The sequence below is a fragment of the Lethenteron reissneri genome, chromosome 20 (genome assembly GCF_015708825.2).
Source record: "Lethenteron reissneri isolate LAM-NWPU_2019-01 chromosome 20, ASM1570882v1, whole genome shotgun sequence".
Taxonomy (NCBI): Eukaryota; Metazoa; Chordata; class Hyperoartia; order Petromyzontiformes; family Petromyzontidae; genus Lethenteron; species Lethenteron reissneri.
The window spans coordinates 18,089,206-18,107,741 of record NC_083798.1 but is presented as its reverse complement, the minus strand read 5'-3'; the positions used below and the strand labels follow the sequence as shown (position 1 = coordinate 18,107,741).

General features: G+C 42.9%; 2 protein-coding genes across 8 annotated transcripts in view; one reads left to right on the top strand and one right to left on the bottom strand.

Annotated features, from left to right (window-relative positions):
• The window catches only part of LOC133344908 (uncharacterized), an 842,858-nt gene that overhangs the window by 235,863 nt on the left and 588,459 nt on the right, over positions 1-18,536 (bottom strand). The window lies entirely within an intron of this gene.
• LOC133344903 (leucine-rich repeat-containing protein 3B-like) overlaps positions 16,021-18,536 on the top strand; it is a 31,512-nt gene continuing 28,996 nt past the window's right edge. The window contains exons 1-2 of one of the 6 annotated variants that reach the window (XM_061555220.1): positions 16,021-16,071; positions 17,263-17,427. The gene's annotated coding sequence lies outside the window, so the exon portion shown is untranslated. Of the gene's footprint in view, positions 16,168-17,137; positions 17,428-18,536 lie in introns of those variants that run through there. The other 5 variants (XM_061555224.1, XM_061555223.1, XM_061555222.1 and 2 more) reach the window with 5 other exon arrangements.

Below are 18,536 nucleotides of genomic sequence, written 5' to 3'. Positions count from 1 at the left end.
TGATAATCAGGACATCTACCCCAGCAACATAAATCCTTGAACAATTAAAACATTGCGTCTCTGTGGATCTTTTGGAGTAGTAGCCAATAGAAGCTTTGGAGTCATGTGGTGCTGATTATTTTTACTGGCGGCTTACATCATATTTTTTTTAATGTTTTTAGCCAAATTTCGAATGGGATCAATTCACAAGTGAATGCAGAATGTTATTGTTAACGTGTTATTTTCTGTGCAGGAAAAAAAAAATTCACAACGGGAAGCATATTGAACGGCCCAGACATACAATTGTTATTTGAGGATGTGGATTCAATTTGGTTTCGGGAATTTCCCCCCACCTTTAAGTCAACATTAATGTTAACCATCATATCTAACTTTATCCCTTCTGTCTTCCATCATCAGCAGTATACCATGAACATCAGTTAAAACACTTATGAATAGTATCGTTATCAGTATCAGTCAACGTGTGCTTAATCGCCGAGCAATACGATAGCATCCTCAGTGGCCACGTGTAGTTCTCATAGACCTCCACTAAGTTGGTGGATAGTCATCAACATTATGCGACATTGTATCGTGCCACAGTCATGAAAACCCCAACGGTGGAGATTGGCAAAACAGAGACTTTGCCCTGTCCGGAACCCGTTCAGCAAGGCCCACTGACAGCGTGCCGGTATGAGGCGTGGAGGACACTGTCGGATCCGAGATAAGGAGCTGGTTTGGTGCTGGGTTTGCCCTCCATTCCTCCTGCCAGCCAGTCTCTGCCAAGCAGGCTGTGAAATGGAAAGCTTGAAGTTGCTTTTCAGACCGAAATCAAGGGCATGTTAAGACCATTTTTGTTACTTCTTCAGTGTAATCAAGAAGCCCTCACCGTGACCGTTTGCTCGTTCATTTCAAGTGTGATGACCAATGCTTCCTTCGGGATCTTGTTACCTGACACTTTGCAAAAATCCTTCCAAGCCAAGTTTCTATATATTTGCACCAAGTGCTGTTTGCCCTGAACCCCATCGATTCCTACAGTGAATTAAGTGATACGGCCACATCACATGATATATTCCTAGGGTACCACAACTGAGAAGCCTTTAACTTTTTCCCCATAAAAATGTATCTTGCTTCTTTTGAGTAATATTTAAAAATTCTATTTGTCTTGAAATTAACATGCGTGTCATGTGTTAAATTTCCTTTTTCAATAAATGCAAAATGTATTTAATATGTAGGCTTTCACAACCAATATTCATAACTTGTTTCTTTTGGTTTCTTGTAAATGTGTATTTCATGAAGCATCCTCCATCCAACGGCGAAGTAATAACATGGCGCACTGAGAGATCCTTGGAGGAATTGTGCCTTATAAATGGAAATCGTGAAATGTTTAATGTGAATAAAACATGTATTACTGCCTCAGCACAACAACCGGTGCTGCTGAGGCAGTATTACATTTGCCTAGTTTTATTCACGTGATACTTTTATTAATTGGCTGTATCGGCTAGAGGAGGGTTTACAACACACATGTTACACAGTCTAACATGAAAGAAACCAATTGTGTAAAATCAGTTTCTTATTTATAGATATTGTTTTCTAATCAAAAAAACTTTGCCATGTGTGGATGCACATCTGGAATCTGGAGATGGCGTTGGTGAATCACGTAGTGATTCTCATAGGTATGAGATACACTTCTGTGTGGCTACAAGGTGGCTTCCTGAAGGCAGTACATCAAGTTGGTTTGATAATTTATACGTCTGGCTTTTTGAAATTATATTATTTTCTATTTAGCTTTTCCCCAGGTACTTTGGTTTAATTCCACACATACCCATATGTTCCAAAGAAGACCTCCCTTCAAAGAACTTTTGAACCCCATTGAGAATGTTGTGGGTGCATGTGTGTGCAGGTGAGTACATGTCTGTGCATTTCAGTATGCGAAGGTGGGTGCTAGCTAAATTGCATTTGTGCCAACATCCGAGTACAAATAATTTACCCTGCATATGTTATATACAACATGCCTGTCATTTTACGTCACACCACGTGCAAAGGTTGGGCTTAATTTGATTAAATTAAAGTGATTTCTCATTCCTAATGGTGTGCTATAAATGATGAAAAGAAAAAATGCAATTTCATATTATTTCTGAAGCATCCAGTGTGTTCACCTTCAAAATAAAACAAATCACAATAATCCAATTATCTTGATTTCCTATCACATATTTACGTTTCCTGAGGCTATCAATGTACAATAATATTGCCTATTTTCTTGATTTGCTTTCGTTTCATGTGTTTTGTGCAGTGCACCAAACATAGTTTTCATCCCAAAGTATGTTTTATCAGATGACAAACAAAAACGTATTTCATAAAAATGTATGTATTTTTAATACGCACAAATAACTGGTTATATACGTCTTTGATGGTTGTGGTATTTTGATGTTTGCTTCGTTACAGAAAATACTTTTCAATATATGAGTATTGACTTCCATGTTGCAGGTAAAAATAAGTATTTAAAAAATTAAGTGGCACAGAGGTTTGGACTGTATACGTATACGAATATAGCAAAAAATATTTTACAATTTAATACACTCTTTTAATTACGTGTATGTATTTGAGTGATATAAATGCTTACTGGCAATAGGTTATTGCTTTTGGAAAGTTTGGGAGTAGCAGAGCAATTGACAAGACATACCTTAAAAAGCGAAGTCACAGTGAAAACAGTTTTGATTCCACCGAACCAATCTAACCTTAATTAATTCATTGATGAGCCTCAGAGATAGGTTCTCTGGCTTGGCCTCTATCAAAGCTCGGCTTGGTTTTGGACCACTCGATTGCTTCCAATGACGCATGAGCTGCTCAGACGTGGCTTGACTCAGCTCATGGAAATCCTGAGCATGGCTGGAGCCATGCTCGGAGCTGGCTCATGTGAGCCGAGCCGTGACTAAAAATGCACGCGCTTAACGCTGCGAGTTAATAGAGTTTGTTCTGTTTCATTACAGCAAATATATTTAGAAAGTAATTGTAAAATGTATTTCCAAGATGAAAGTATTTCCATTTGCAATCGCATAACGAGGACTCCGAGGTGCAATAATGTAATTGTATTGCAATGCACTCCCGATATATCAGCCACGGTCAACCCACTGCTGGATTAAGGACTCAACAAGCCACCACCACTTATCACGATCCTACGATGCAGTGATCCACCTAGCACCTACACAAGCTGATTTCACGCTCCATATCCGTCGTGGATGTCCTGGACGCGTTACATTCCTTAATTGGCACTCCGTTGGTATTCTTAACCATGGACCATCATCCCTTTAGCGTTCTACAATGATGTGTAAAAGTATGGTGATGGCATTTTTGATGGAAAACACCAAGTATTGTTTTATTGAACATATTTAAGAGCATTTTCACATTTATAGAACGTGCATTGTGCAATTTGGTTTTACAGTAAGTGTTAATCACGCATAGCTGAGTTTGAATGGGACATGTGTATGTATGTATGTATGCACTCATGCAATGGATTCTATTCGTTTCAGCTAGATGTGGCAGGTATGTGTGACACAGAGCATCGCAGCAATTATAATTATCAACTGGAGTGTCACTAATTAAAACTAGCGACTGACTTCCACATCTGTTTTGGGCAACGACAGCAATCGGCAGCTAACTTGTTATATTGCTTCGTGTGTTCCATGGTTTTGTTGTTTAATGCCACTACCGAATGGATTTTCCACTGATTTGGGGCAGGGCATAAAGGTGTTCAACGTGAAACTGTCATCTTTGATTCTCACCCATCAAGCCAAACCGCATCGCACAAAATTGCGCGACATGACAGAGACAGTTTTGGCAGCAAAGGTCCGAACGGTGCTTTGTAAGATTCGCATTGTGAACAAAGAGTTGAACTTTGTGTGGCACATGCTGTTTGCAAAGTTGTGAGATGTCATTTGACATGTAATATTTATTTATGTTCGTGCATTATTATCATACATGGTTATGACAGCGCAAATTCATGCATTCAAAGGGTACATCTTTGCTTCACAACGTAATTATCCCATGGGAATGTTGACAAAAGCGTAACGTTGCTGCAATGGGTTTCTCCACAATTTCTACTCATTTGTTCCACTGTGATTTCTTTCTATTTTCGACCTTCAAAAACCACGAAAGCACTCGAGCAATGACGCAGACATCTGTGTAGCTAATGTCCCGTTATAGACAATATAGAGGTACATTACAAAATACACATCTCTGCATTGAAAAACATTGTCCATGTAAAAGATTTGGCAAGTATCGGTCATCTTAAACGATTATATTTGCTACTGTCTTTATTTTTCGATTTCAAGCTTTTGTTACTGCAGGGATTCATATTCTTGGTTCTTTCGGTAAAGTCACGTAGAAGGGAAATAATAAAATAATTATAATTAAACACAATTCTCACGTTTCGATTGCAACACAAACAATCATCATCAGGTGTGAAAATCACAGCAACGATTGCTTGTGTTGCAATCGAAACGTCATGAGAATTTTATTGTTTTATTTGTATTATTTTATTATTTCCCTTCTACGTGACTTTACCGAAAGAACCAAGAATACTGTCTTTATTGTTTGTGAATACTTGTGTTAATCCCTCTTTCCCAACTCCCGTTTGCTTCTACTTATTCTGACCTAATCGGAGCTGGCTTGTATTAACAGCCCATATTTTTTATACCAGGCATAATGAAAGAAAGTAATACTGAAACCATTCTTGGCCTGTGCAGCCATCCCTCCTCTTCAATCTGCTGATGGACCACAGAAACATCATCATACGCGACTCAACCTGAGGAGCCATGAGGAGAGTGCAGCAAAAACGTTGCCTATGTGGATTTCTGAATTCTCTTTTCTCCGTGTCCTTCTGCTTTCCTCCACATGGCTGAAGAATTCAACTCAAAATCTTCTTGAAATAGCATCGAGACTCAATGATTTCCCTGAATACAAATCTGTTTGTATGAGGCATGAATTTATACTACAATAAGTTCATAAAAATGCAACGAATGTGCATAAAAATGTATTATTTAAGATTAATGCAAATGTTATATTAAAGGTATGTTTAGTCCAATTAATCATACCATATTTACAAGACATGAAAAAATATACATTTCTTAATCGAATCGCAACTGAATTGTGACAATTTATGGTATCCATCATCATCATGCGCATTCCCCTCGGGGTGTAACAGTCCTCACGGGCCACCACCAGGCAACCCTACCCTGCACGCGAAATGTTACATGGTAGTTTGTTTCTTTAAAAAAAAATACTTTCATTATTGATTGAATTTTTTTAGGTATGGTAACCTATACACAAACATTTTACTTTATACAACAAATATTACGTTAAGCGTGACACGGGGTTTTGAGAAATAATTATAAAAAATGTCACATTGACCTAGCGTTCAGCTTTAAATTTATTCTCATTTGGCTGCTGATAACGCTTTACACTTTAATTACATTTTTAAAGAATAGTATGAACAGTGTTGTAAATATTTAAAATATTTTACTGCAATGATGAATCACAAACAGCTGATTTAGCCTGAATAATATACAATAATATAACATGTCAGACAATTACTCTTTATCTGCTGTCTGCTCTCAAGATGGGCCATACCCTAAAATGTTCGCCTTATAATTTGTTATACTGCATATTGTGTTATTATAAAGGATTATGAATCGGGGAAATTTATTCTCAGCATATGCTTTTCAGTGTATGTGTGTGCGTTTAGTTGGAAGAACATCACTCGAAGAGCACACTTAAATCCTTACATTTATAAACTAAATTTAGAATGTGCCATGACTGTACACCTAAACTTTATTGGAAATATCAGTTATTGCCATGATATTTCTATCCATTTAGCATTTCATGCATTCTATTTCTAAACATCTATTAATTTAAAATGATAGCGCAGGGCACATTATTTGAACATGGGAGATTGTTATAATAACGCCTTTTCTCCGTGTTAAGGAAAACTTATGGCACTGGAAAGGGTTCCATTAATAACAGTTGAACTTCATCCAAGGGAGGGCGTAGAATTTGTTTAACCTTATGTAACGTTAATTAAACATTTCATGTTTTCTTGTTATTGCCTTCACAACGCTGGAAGTATGGGCTCCCTCTTGTGGATAATGTCACCTAAGCAATTGTCTGTGATTTGTGAGAAACAACCCAGGTGAATGGGATCTGGCCCAGTAGCAAAGGTTATCATTATTATGTATAATCAACGGCCAATCAGCAAAAAAGTGTCACGTTGACAAAAGACAAATAGTTCACTACTTTAGCCCACCAGTGTGTTGAAGAGTGAATCCACAACATTTACAATTTTTGAATACGACGTTTCGCTGGTAATTGCATCCATTACCAGCGAAACGTCGTACTCAAAAATTGTAAATTGTAAATGTTGATTCACTCTTCAACACACCGGTGGGCTAAAGTAGTGAACTATTTGTTTTTTGTCAACGTGACACTTTTTTGCTGATGGCCGTGTCGGGTGGTGGAGGGTTGCGACACATTTATAAATAACTAGCGGTAAGTACCCGGCGTTGCCCGGGCGAAAAAGGCAGACACACACATGTAGTTACACACACAAATCGACTGACCCACACACGTAGAGTTACACACACATATGGACTCACACATACATACATAGACTGAACAACAACAACAACAACCGCCATTCGCCAGAAAGTGGCGGTGACGTCACCATAACGCTTGTGCCAGGCTATGTGCACCTTGAGGCCACGTGAAGTGTGGAACGCCCGCTGGCAGGAGGTCACGGAGCAGACCCAGATGGCACAGGTCGACTGACTGAGACGACTGGCTGATGCACCACCTGTGCCCCCTACTGTGCCAACTTGCTGTGCTTTAGCCACCCGGCGCTCCGCTCAGTTGTTGTGAACGTCGCTCCTCCGCCCTCCGTTGTTGCTGGAGGGCGACTGCCTCCAACTGTCCAGGAGCGTCCTTCACGAGCCTCCTCCACAGAGGCCGATCTTGACACCGCTGGTACCAGTCATCGGCAAGTCCACTCAGCTCCACGTCCTCCTGTACCACATCACTCCATCTCTGCTCTAGTCCGTGCCGCGCCCGTTTAGCTTCCTCGATCCGGCTGAACAAAAGCTGTTTCGGCATGCAGTGGCTGGGCATGCGGGCTACATGACCCAGCCCAGATCTTTCAAGGATTTGTGAGCTCCTCACACAATCCAGCCTGGTTAAACCCAGGATGGATCATAGGCAGGCCAGCCTAAATGTTTCCAACCGGCGAAGATGCTCCACTAGAGGGGTTCACATTTCACAAGCGTAGATAAGGGAGGAAATTACTCTGGCCGAGAAGACCTGAAGCTTCGTGCGGAGTGACAGACCAGGTAGCTTCCACACAGCATTACGCAACCGATGAAAAGATATTGCCACTCGACTGATTCGGAGTGAGACCTCTGCTGTTAAACTGGAGCTGGTCATAAGCACACTGCCCAGGTATGGGAAACTCTCCACTTTCTCCACTACTACCCCATCACCAATTGGGAGTTGTGGGGGTGGAGTGTCCGATGGTACAAAATACTCAGGCAGGTGCTTAGTTTTGGTGGGGCTGATGGTAAGGGGCCACCTCTTCGTGGCACGCTCCAGTCTCAGCAGCAGCGTCTCCAACTCCTCCTCTGAATGAGCAGCTATTACCAAATCATCGGCATACATAACGTTGTTGACCAATAGGGAGCCATCCCTTGATCGCACCCGGGCATCGATCAGCCTCCCATTATATCTATACCAAATGGAAATTCCCCCGGTACAGCTATTGAAGGCTTCACGAACTACGTGGTCAAAATAGATGTTAAATAATGTGGGAGCCAGAGGACATCCTTGTCGCACCCCAAGGTGTACAGGGAAAGGCTCTGACTCCCGGCCACGTAGTTTTACCCGGGCCCGCTCACCATCATGAAGGTCCTTAATGATCATGAGCAGAGGGTCAGGGACTCCGAAAGCACGAAGAACAACCCAGAGCCCAGGCCTACTGATGGTATCATAGGCCTTGACCAGGTCAATAAAGCAGAGATGTAGGTCTTTTTGGAATTCCCTATACCTCTGCTGTAGCAGACGGACAGAAATATGGCATCTGTGCAGGACCGCCCTTTCCTGAAACCGCATTGGGGCTCCGCAAGCCTCTCCTCAGCATGCCTAGCAAGGCGATGTTGAATAATCCTTGCCAGGACCTTTCCCGGCACACTGAGGAGTGAGATGCCCCTGTAGTTGTTACAGTCTGTGCGGTCTCCCTTCTTAAAGAGTGGGACCACCAAGGCATCCTTCCAATCCTGCGGAACCTGTCCTCTGTCAGCCAGGGTCTCTGGGGAGGTCTGGACTGCGTACCCAAAGTAGCCATTGCAGCTGCATGAGTCACAGTCCTAAACCTCGACCATTTACCCTCGACATCAGGAGGAGTGGGGGACGATGCCAACCCCAGCTGCAACCGATGATGAAATTCTCGCTTCCAACTTTCATCAGCTAACTGAGACCAGGCCACTTTAGGTTTGAATGGGGTCCTGGGTGTACACCCACCACCGGAATGGAATAATGGCAGGCGCATTTTACAGATGACTAGTCGATGGTCAGAGGGCAGATCAGCTCCACGGTAGATCCTGGTGTCAAGGACATGGGCTCGCATCCGCTGGTCCGTCACTATATAGTCCAGCAGATGTTATTGCTTGGACCCGGCATGCATCCATGATGTTGTGTGGATGCGCCGATGCCGGAAGAGCATGTTGGTAATTACAAGCCCATGGGCTGCACAAAAATCTAGCAGCCTCCTACCGTTGTTATTGAGCTGATCTGGCCCATGCCTTCCAATCACTCCAGACCAGGTGCCAGCATCATGACCAACTCGGGCATTGAAGTCATCCAACAAGATGACTCTGTCCCGAGTGGCCACTTTAGCCAGCACCTGTGACAGGAGGTCATAGAAGGCATCTGATTTATCGGCTTTGCTTGCATCCCTCCACGGATGTTCGTCTTCGGTGGGGTCATAAGTAACCACGACCACCACTCCTCGCCTCCGGTTGATGGGAAGGCGAGCCCAAAGTAGCCTTTGGCTTACAGCTTCCCACACCTCACCGCCACGCTCCCACGCCCCCTTCATTCTTTTGTTCAGAAGAAGAGCCACACCCTGTTGTTTGGCAATCTCCTGCCCCGAGTAGAGGACTGTCCACCCCTCATGGTGGCAGGAGCCAGAACCGGTCCACCGGACCTCCTGAATGCCACAAAGATCCAGGCGGTACCGGTCCAGCTCCCGACAAAGGAGTGGCAGCCTCTTCTCCGCAGTAAGCGTTCGAATATTCCACGTGGCCACACGAAGTGACTTTTCGTTGTTTCTGGAGGAGCCCCGAGGGTGAAGATTCAATCTCCTGGCTCTGCCAATTGGGTTTTGGCCAGGAGACGTCATAGACGCCTGTCCCCCGGGGCCTCCGGCACAAGCTTATTAGTTACATATTTATGTTTAAGTCGTGGTTTCGTGGTAATGAATTGAAGGTGGAGGGGTTACCAGCCCCTCGCACCCGTCCAGAGCCCCCGTTTAGCCACTGTGGTGGTCACAGACGCCATGAGGGAAGAGGCCAATCAGCATTGGCCCTCCCCCCACAGCGCTGTCCACGACAAAGTTGCCCATCCGGCACCGCGAGGAGGTAGGGAGTTGTTTTGCTGGGGAGCATACACCTGAGTGCATAGACGTGCAATGCAACAATGGATTTTGATCCACTCCTCATTGCCAGCCAATATATATCCTCAGCCTACAACAACCTATTGTGCATGGTGGTCACCCATGCAGGAAATATCCAGGCTCAGCTCTCTTTATCTTCGTAGATCAAATGAAATTGGGAAAATACCACACGATTCAGTAAGTCTGAAATATATATTGTTGCTGCAATATGATTGTACATCTTAAGTATAACCCACAATTATAACTCAATCTGTGAGTTCCATAACAACAATTCGCCCAACACTTGCATAATTACATCAATGTGTTTCGTTTAAAACATTGAAAGTTATCCTCATGGAATCAGAGTAAATTAAATGTGATAAATAGTTATCAAGATTTGTTACAGTTTTCATTGTCCAACATGCAACTTTATATTAAACAATCTACATGTAAGTAACATTAGCACGTGCAATTCAGGATGTATACCTTACGCGAAATAATGTCTCCTTGGTGTGCTTACATTGGGTCGTGCTCATATCTATTGGTAATGCTGAGTCCTTAGTATAAATTCAACATTCCTTTGCTGAGGACCAGTTTTTACAGGACCACTATGTTTGTAAAGGATGTTGTGGTAATTATAGCATATCAAAAGAAAAAAACTATTTATATAATTGACGAAAAGCATACCCAAAATAAGTTAAAGGCTTTGATTGATGTGGAGGTCAATTATTCTTTTTTCTACAATTTTGTGATGTGCAAAATTTTCTATTACCTACAACGTGTTTGTGGTATTATGTTGAAATGTGAATCTGGCCCAGATTAATGACTTGGTGCTCCTCTCCATTGGCAGCTAGTGCAGTGAATTTGCATTGAGTGCAGGTCTCTTCGTAGAACTGTTGAATATAACATACTTTGTACGTGCATTCACGGAAGATACATGCCATTCAAACAAAAACCCAAAGGTCTCATCGCCATTTAGTAACGTGTTTCTTTTTTTTTGTGTATTCCTCTTCTTTTCCGCAGCACTAAAGAAATGGTTGGTTCAACACAGAAACATTATTTTTTTTCACCAAACCATTTTCAATTTTTAGAAATCAAATGGGCCCTTGTGTTGTAACAAGTGCTGAAAGCCAATGGCTCTGTTTATAGAGAAGAGAGCTGACCGGGTGGCTCAAATTGCTAATGCCCGTGTCAGACACGCTGAGACAGCACCATTGCCATGCATGGTTCAATTCCAAGGTTTCTAACAGGGATAAAACCTGGTTTGGAAGCATTGTGAGGTGATTATAACACATTAACAATAGTTTAGTGCATTTGGTATTCACGCTATTCGTTTGCTGCAGGGCTGTTACAAAAACGCTATGTTTCAGACACGGATATAGTCTGCCGGTAGGGAGCCACAATTGGTTTTGCAAGCCCAATTGTGTAATTTTACATGATTGCCCAATGTGCACTATAACGCCAGCATATAATGAATGGCCTACTAATTTAAATTACGTCAGGGGATCTTTAATGTCTGCTGCGCAGGATCTAGCTTTTAATTGTATTATTAAAACACCTGCAGTATTAGCTAGGGCGGCCTGCCAGATTAGAACCACGAACCTCTGCAGTAAACGGAAAATGCCTTACCGCTAGGCCATATTGCTGTCTGTGTCTGTATATATATATAAAATCGCCTCTACGGGAGGGTTTCCACACAACTATTAGATCTTTTAACAAACTTCGAGACAAGAAGGCTCATCTGATCGAGTCGCTCAGATTTCTGAAGAGATGCTGCGACACTAAGGTAATACCAATCGCCTTTACACTCACATCTGCTGCTGTCACTTCTCCCAATGAATGCTATGCGAAAACTTGTTCAGGGCCGGCTTAGCCCTGATTTCAGAGAGAATAATATTTCTCCGATTTGAACTAGATAATTTAGACAAGACTCTCCTGAAATCACACTTAACATTGACAGAAAACATGTCTACAAATGATTGGGAAATGTAGATAACATGACAGCCTCTTCAGTCGCCTCAATGTCAGCTAAATACAAAGATAACCTGATTTCCAAGTTCAACCTCCCTTCCAAGCCAGATCCACATGTTAAAAAGTTAGACGTTGACAAGATTGGTATCAATCAGAGTAACAGTCTAATTTCCGACAGCCTAAACTCGGTTCTAGCTAAAGGGTTGAATTTCGTAGTCACCCCGAAACACATCCCAGTTGATGATATCATTTCCCAGCACTTAAGGGTTTGGGACATTACTGCAGACGTGGCAAGATCGGAAATCGCTGCAATCCTCAAAAACGCTAAGACACCTATCAGCAACATGAGTAAGGATGAGCGCTTTGAGCTTTCTCAATTAAAAAAGAGAGATGACATCGTCATCCTCTCAGCCGACAAGGGCAATGCCACAGTCATCATGGACAAAACCACATACAATAGCAAAATGAAGGACCTACTTAATGATGGTAGCTATACAAAATTTTAAAGAGATCCCACCAACAGCCTCAGAGCGAAAACCAACAATATCACCAATTCGACATCTTTAATCGAACCAACCAAGCGGTTTTACTTAAAACCCTCTGCTGCTAGCCCACCCAGATTGTATGGCTATCCAAAAATCCATAAAGAAGGTACACCCCTTCGTCCTATCGTTTCCAACATTGACTCACCCACCTACAAACTGGCCCGATTTCTGTCTGAGACCTTACAACCATTCACTGGTAAGACAACCTCAGCTGTACTTAACTCAGCTCACTTGGTATCGTTAATTAAGGACATCTCAATATCTCCAGGTGATTTGCTCATTAGTTTCGATGTGGTCTCTTTGTTTACCAAAGTTCCTGTGCCTGACACCATTACAATAATTGAAGACTTGGTCCAACAAGGACTGAATGCTGATGTACTGGCCCTGGTGAGACACTGCCTCACCAACACTTACTTCAACTGGAATGGAACTTTCTACAAAAAGTTGAAGGTATCCCAATGGGCTCTCCATTATCTCCAGTTGTAGCTAATGTTTTCATGGAAACATTTCAGACAGATGCCATCCAGACATCCACTCTACATTCGTCCCTGTGGAAGTGGTACGTAGATTACACGTTCGTTATCTGGCCACATGGCCGACCAGCCCTGAACCAATTCCTCAATCACATAAATTCCATACACCCAGCCATCAAATTCACCATGGAGGTGGAAAGGATGGCAAGCTACCATTCTTGGATGTTTTAATCGAAAAGAGACCAGATGGCTCAATGGGACACTCTGTCTACAGGGAAGCCACCCATATGGATGCCTACCTAAAACCTGACTCCTACCACCATCCATCCCAGAAGAATTCCCTCATCAAAACTCTACACCATAGAACTCGAGTATTTCCGACCATCATCACCTAGCCAGTTAACTGGAACACGTACACCAAGCTCTCAAGATGAATGTATATTCAGACTAAACAATCCGTAAAGCTATCACCCCAACCGTTGGGAAAGAACCATCTGAGGACCCAATCAAAACCATCACCTCGCCATACATAGCAGGGGTCACCAAAAATATTTCCAAAATCATGAGCAAACACAAGATCCAGGTTTGATTTAACACACTACGTAAAAGTCGTGATCGGATCCCATCTGTGAAGGATGTGATCCCTGACATGCAATACCCCAGCGTCTACAAACTAAGCTGTGTCTGTGGCTGTAGTTACATTGGGGAAACTCAGCGACATGTCTCGGACCGTGTTCATGAACATACGGCAGATCTGAAACACCGTAGGACCAATACCTTGGCTGTGGCTGATCATTGTTTTAATGCGGTGGGCTCACATGAAATGTATTTCTCTAAGACAAAGGTACTTTGCAAACCCACTGGCTATCAACAAAGATTCGTTCATGAAGCCATCCATATATAGACACAGACACAATTTCAACCGAGAAGATGGGTACAAACTTAGCAATCATTGGAAGGACATTATGAACCAGTTGAAGTCATAACTGGCTGTGTTGTTACCATCCTACCACCTTCCGATGTTAGTTGTTATTTTCAGCTCTCTGATTTTACATTAACAGGTTAAACTTCTCACACTAACACAGTCACCGTCACTCGTGACCTCGAGGTGGCGGCGGCTCTGCGATCTCCCATTTAATGCTAATCTCTCACATTAACATAGCCACCTCAGCGCGCTCGCCATGGAGGCTGCTCACCGATCTTACATTAACATGCAACATTTTTTCCTGGCAGCCCTTTAATTGGTGGAAAACCCACCACCGTCGGGGTCGCTGCCCACCACTTACATTAACATTAGCTGGCCCGCACATGTTGCTGACATTCGGGCTACGCGCATTTCAAAACCTTTAAAAACAGTTTGCCTTTAGAAGCTAACCCCCTTTCCTTGATGACGTCGTAGTTTTTTGTTATTTTCTTTTAACCTATCTATGTGACTTTACCGAAAACCCCAACTTATATAAGTGTCTGCAGTGTAGGTTTAACCCCTACAGTTTTGCATTGGGTAAAAAAAAAGTTTTATCACTGAAATTTCAATTCACAACTTGGGTTTTATTTCCCACAAAGCGATTAACCTTTTATTGATTCCGAAGAGATGATGGCCCCCATTTATCCCCAAACGAGATTTGAACTCATAACCGATTAATGTGAGTTATGTGCTTTGGCAACACTTCCACCTGACTGGATATGATGGCCCCAACCAATATATCAGTTCCATAAAATTAAGTGAATGTGTCGTACATTGAAAGCAATAACATCACAACCATTACCGCTCACATACCCAAGCCACATACAGTACTTTATTTGTGACTTCGTATAATGCCTGCGGACAGCAGGGGGCATTCTTTACTTTGAGTCGAAGCTTCTATAATGCCCTCCTGGCTACTGTCATAGAAAGCACTGCTTGTGTTGCACGTTGTTATTTTAATATAGAGTTATACACGTATCTGTTCACGAACCTTGTGGATAGTTTGAAATACCCTTCAACTAAAACAAGGGTGTTTTCCCCTCAAATATAACTGCAGTACACACCAATATGGCACTGTACAGCATGAACACTTCTTCATTTAAAGCGCAGTGAATAAAAACCGAAGTGTAATCTTGTCTAAAATGGTTCTGCCTTTTCAATTAATATAAAAAAAATATGGTAATGAACGTAATTGCTACGATGCCTCCTACATGCACCTCATTACCATTACGAGTGAGTACCTCGGACACGTAATCTCTGCAAGATCCAACAACCCCACTGGATGAGAGGTGCAAGTTTCTCTTGTAGATATTGTGTATATTGTGTATTCTCTATGCCTACCTTTAATGTTTTGTAGTATATATTTGCCTGGGTGGTGGGTTATTGTACAAAAAGTCAGTTCATGAACATGTGTTGAATAGGACCTTTAATAAATACATAATTAATGCAAAAACACCAACGCGTATCTTAATTATTTGATATATATGTAGAACACCAATAGTTACGTATCGCTGTGACCATGTGTGTTATTTGAACTTTGTTTTTTAAAACCATTAGGTCAGATAAATATAATAATAGTCATCAAAGTAGTGTGCTTCAAATATTCATCTGACTCCCAAGATGGACATAGTGAGATGCCCTTTTTCTGAAATACGTCTCTTTAAGATGTGGTGGTTGAAGGATGCATTTTTTTATATTTGTGTTCGCAATCATTTATTTAGCTTATAAATGTCATTGTAACACGTGTGCCATGACATTTGCCATACAGGGATGGAGACAAGGACTGTTGTATTAATGATCATGATTCTAACATTTCAAAAGTTTGCATTTACTGTAGTTAATAATTATAAGATCGTAAAAGAATAGTTGAGTCATAGTGGTTTTATTAAACAAGAGTGGTTATCCTCAGGATGGAATGGTCCTCGTCATAGGAATGTGGAATTTCCAACAACGGCTCGGGACCAACAGAGACGGACTGCTAAAAACGCCTATAAGTAGTGCACACACATTTTAAAACGTTATTTTAGACGATTTCAGATTTGCACTGAACACTATGTAATAATAAGCATACTATTTTTACCACGTTTCATTTGTGCCAAATGTGTATGTTGAAACTGGTCCCCATTAATTGTTATATTGATCAATGATTGAATTACTTTTTAAAAAATCTCGCTCCATTGCGTGATCACTCCGATTAGCACGGCTGGCTACGTACGGTGCGAAAGAAGTCCAACAGACGTGTATGCACATACAATAAAACACTGAACATCCCATCATCCCACTGGTCAACAACCCCCCACCCCACTTGCACCACCACCACCACCATCATCGCCGTCTCAGTCCACGCCTTCTACCCCACCCACCCCCACTGGTAATGCCCCATGCCGTGATAGAGCTCTAATAATCGGAGCCACGTCGTGCCCGTAGCGGATTAACAACAGCAGAGCTGCTCGGGTAAGGTCAAACGGGCTGGGTTGCTGCTGCTGCTACTGCTGCCAACATCACCACATGCGCACCGAACAGAGGCAGCGCCGTCAGTGAGTCCACAAGGTGTTGCTGCTTGCTTGCACCTGCCCACTCACTGGTGGTGTGTCGCAGGTGGAGTCACCGGCACGGAGAGTGGAGCAACGTGCGCGTGTGTGAGATTCATGTATGGGAGTATGTACTGTGCATCATTGTGTGTGTGTGTGTAGTAAGTATACTTGTGCCCGTGTGTATTTGTGTAGCACCCGTGTATATGTTTATCCAATACACACGTTGTTACGGTATATGCATGTATGGTATTAATCTGTGTTTTATGCACACCGTTAACAATGACAGCCTATATGTATTGTTCTGCATGAAGTATATCAGTATATGCAAGGCTTTTATATTTCTAGTGCGCGGATGCATACGTTTTGTGTAGATGTTGATATTACATGTGCGTTTACAAGTACGTTACTCGGTGTATGTAACTATATTGCATATATGTATACTGTGTGTGTGTTTTTTGGTGCCGTAGTCTTTGCGTATATCCTGTAAATGTGTTGTTTGTGTGACCGTGCGTAAAGCCTCTTCGTGTTGGGGAGCGGTGGCGCAGTGGTTTGCGCACTGAGCTACAAACCCTCCCGTCAACACCGAGTCCGATTCCCGCTCACGGGGCCTCCTCCCCTAGGTCGACTCGGCCTCAAATGAGTACCCGGTGCGATGGTGTAAGCATCGCCACTGGGGAGACAAAGGCGGTCGGACGTGGTGCTAGCCCACCCAACCCCCTCGTCCGTGTGCCGCGTGCCGGCCCTCACTTATTAGGTGCTCGCTAACAGCACTTGCCCCAACAGTCTGTTACAGGCTACACGGGGGGCCTTTGTCTCTGTGGTTGTGTGCACATAATGTCTGTGTGACTGCGCGTGTGTGTTGTGTGGAGTCTGCGTGATGTTGCGCGGGGAAGATGTGCAGAGTACCGCTCACCCGCTTGCTCGGCTGATGATTACATTCGCTCTGAATTCATCGACAGTATTCGCAAGTGTGTACTCACTAGTGAGTGAACCTGTCTGTATATCTGTGTGTGTGTGTGAGTATTTTCTGTGCGTCTGTGTCTGAAGCTCTGTCTCTTGTGTCTTCTCTCGCATCGCGGACAATGTGAAATTGGAACGCGACGTATTAAAGATACCCTGCCATCTGCTCGGATGACTCGAATGTGTAAGGGATTACAACAGCAGCAGCAGCAGAAACACAAAGGCTTGCAAGGATAGCTCACCCTGATCCCCGAGGAGGAGGAGCAGGAGCAGCGTGCATGCATCTCTCTGCAGGCTGTGCAGATGTGAACTGCAGGTGAGCAATTGTGTGGTCTGCCTCGGGATGTCTGTGTGTGCGCCAGGCGAATGTGTGTTTGTGTGATCTGAGTAGTTTGTGAAATGAGAGTGTGTGTGTGTGCATGGTTAGTGTGTACTCTGACAGATGACCGTGTGTGCTTTGGGGGGTAATTGTGTGTTTAGACAGGTGAGTAGGAAGTGTTTCACCAAATGAGTGTGTGATGTGCGAGGCGAGTGCTTGTGTGGTCAAACAGGTGTGTGTGTGTGAGTGGTTTTACAGGTGATGGGGATGTATGATCTGACAAGTGATTGTGTGGTTCGACAGAAAAAATTAAGCTTTGCTCTAAAAGGTGAATGTGTGTGTGTTACAGTTGAGTGCGTATGTGCGTGCAGATAGGTGTGTATGTATGTCGTCTTGATAGGTGTGTTTGTGCGATGTGACACGTGAGCGAGTGTGGTCAGACAGGTGTGTGTGTGTGTGAGTGGTTTTACAGGTGATGGGGATATATGATCTGACAAGTGATTGTGTGGTTCGACAGAAAAAATTAAGCTTTGCTCTAAAAGGTGAATGTGTGTGTGTTACAGTTGAGTGCGTATGTGCGTGCAGATAGGCGAGTATGTATGTAGTCTTGATAGGTGTGTTTGTGCGATGTGACACGTGAGCGAGTGTGGTCAGACAGGTGAGTGTGTCTTATTGGTCTGATAAGTGAGCACTGTGTATGCTGTGAACTGATAGGTTAGGGTGGTGAAGGCTGGCAGCTGTTCAAGACACCGTGTGAATGAGCATATAAGTCATCAGCTGAAACAGGCAAAAGCAAGCAACGAACACCCACCTGTTGCTTTTGTGCATGTTTCCCACCCTATAGTATTTATAAAAAACTAAATTGGGTCCATTTGAAGGAGGTCCCCGGCTAACGTAGACAGATAATTGGGGTTGGGAAGGTGTAAAATAGCATTGACATGCGGTGGTGTAATTATCATTACTTGATCTCACATAATTGCCAAAATACTGTTACACCATTTACATAGTAATATTGAAGACGTGTTACATGGTAGCTATTTACCGTATTATGTTCACGTATTGGTTAAAGTGAAATGATCTCGACGTTAAGATGAGCACGGGGCAGT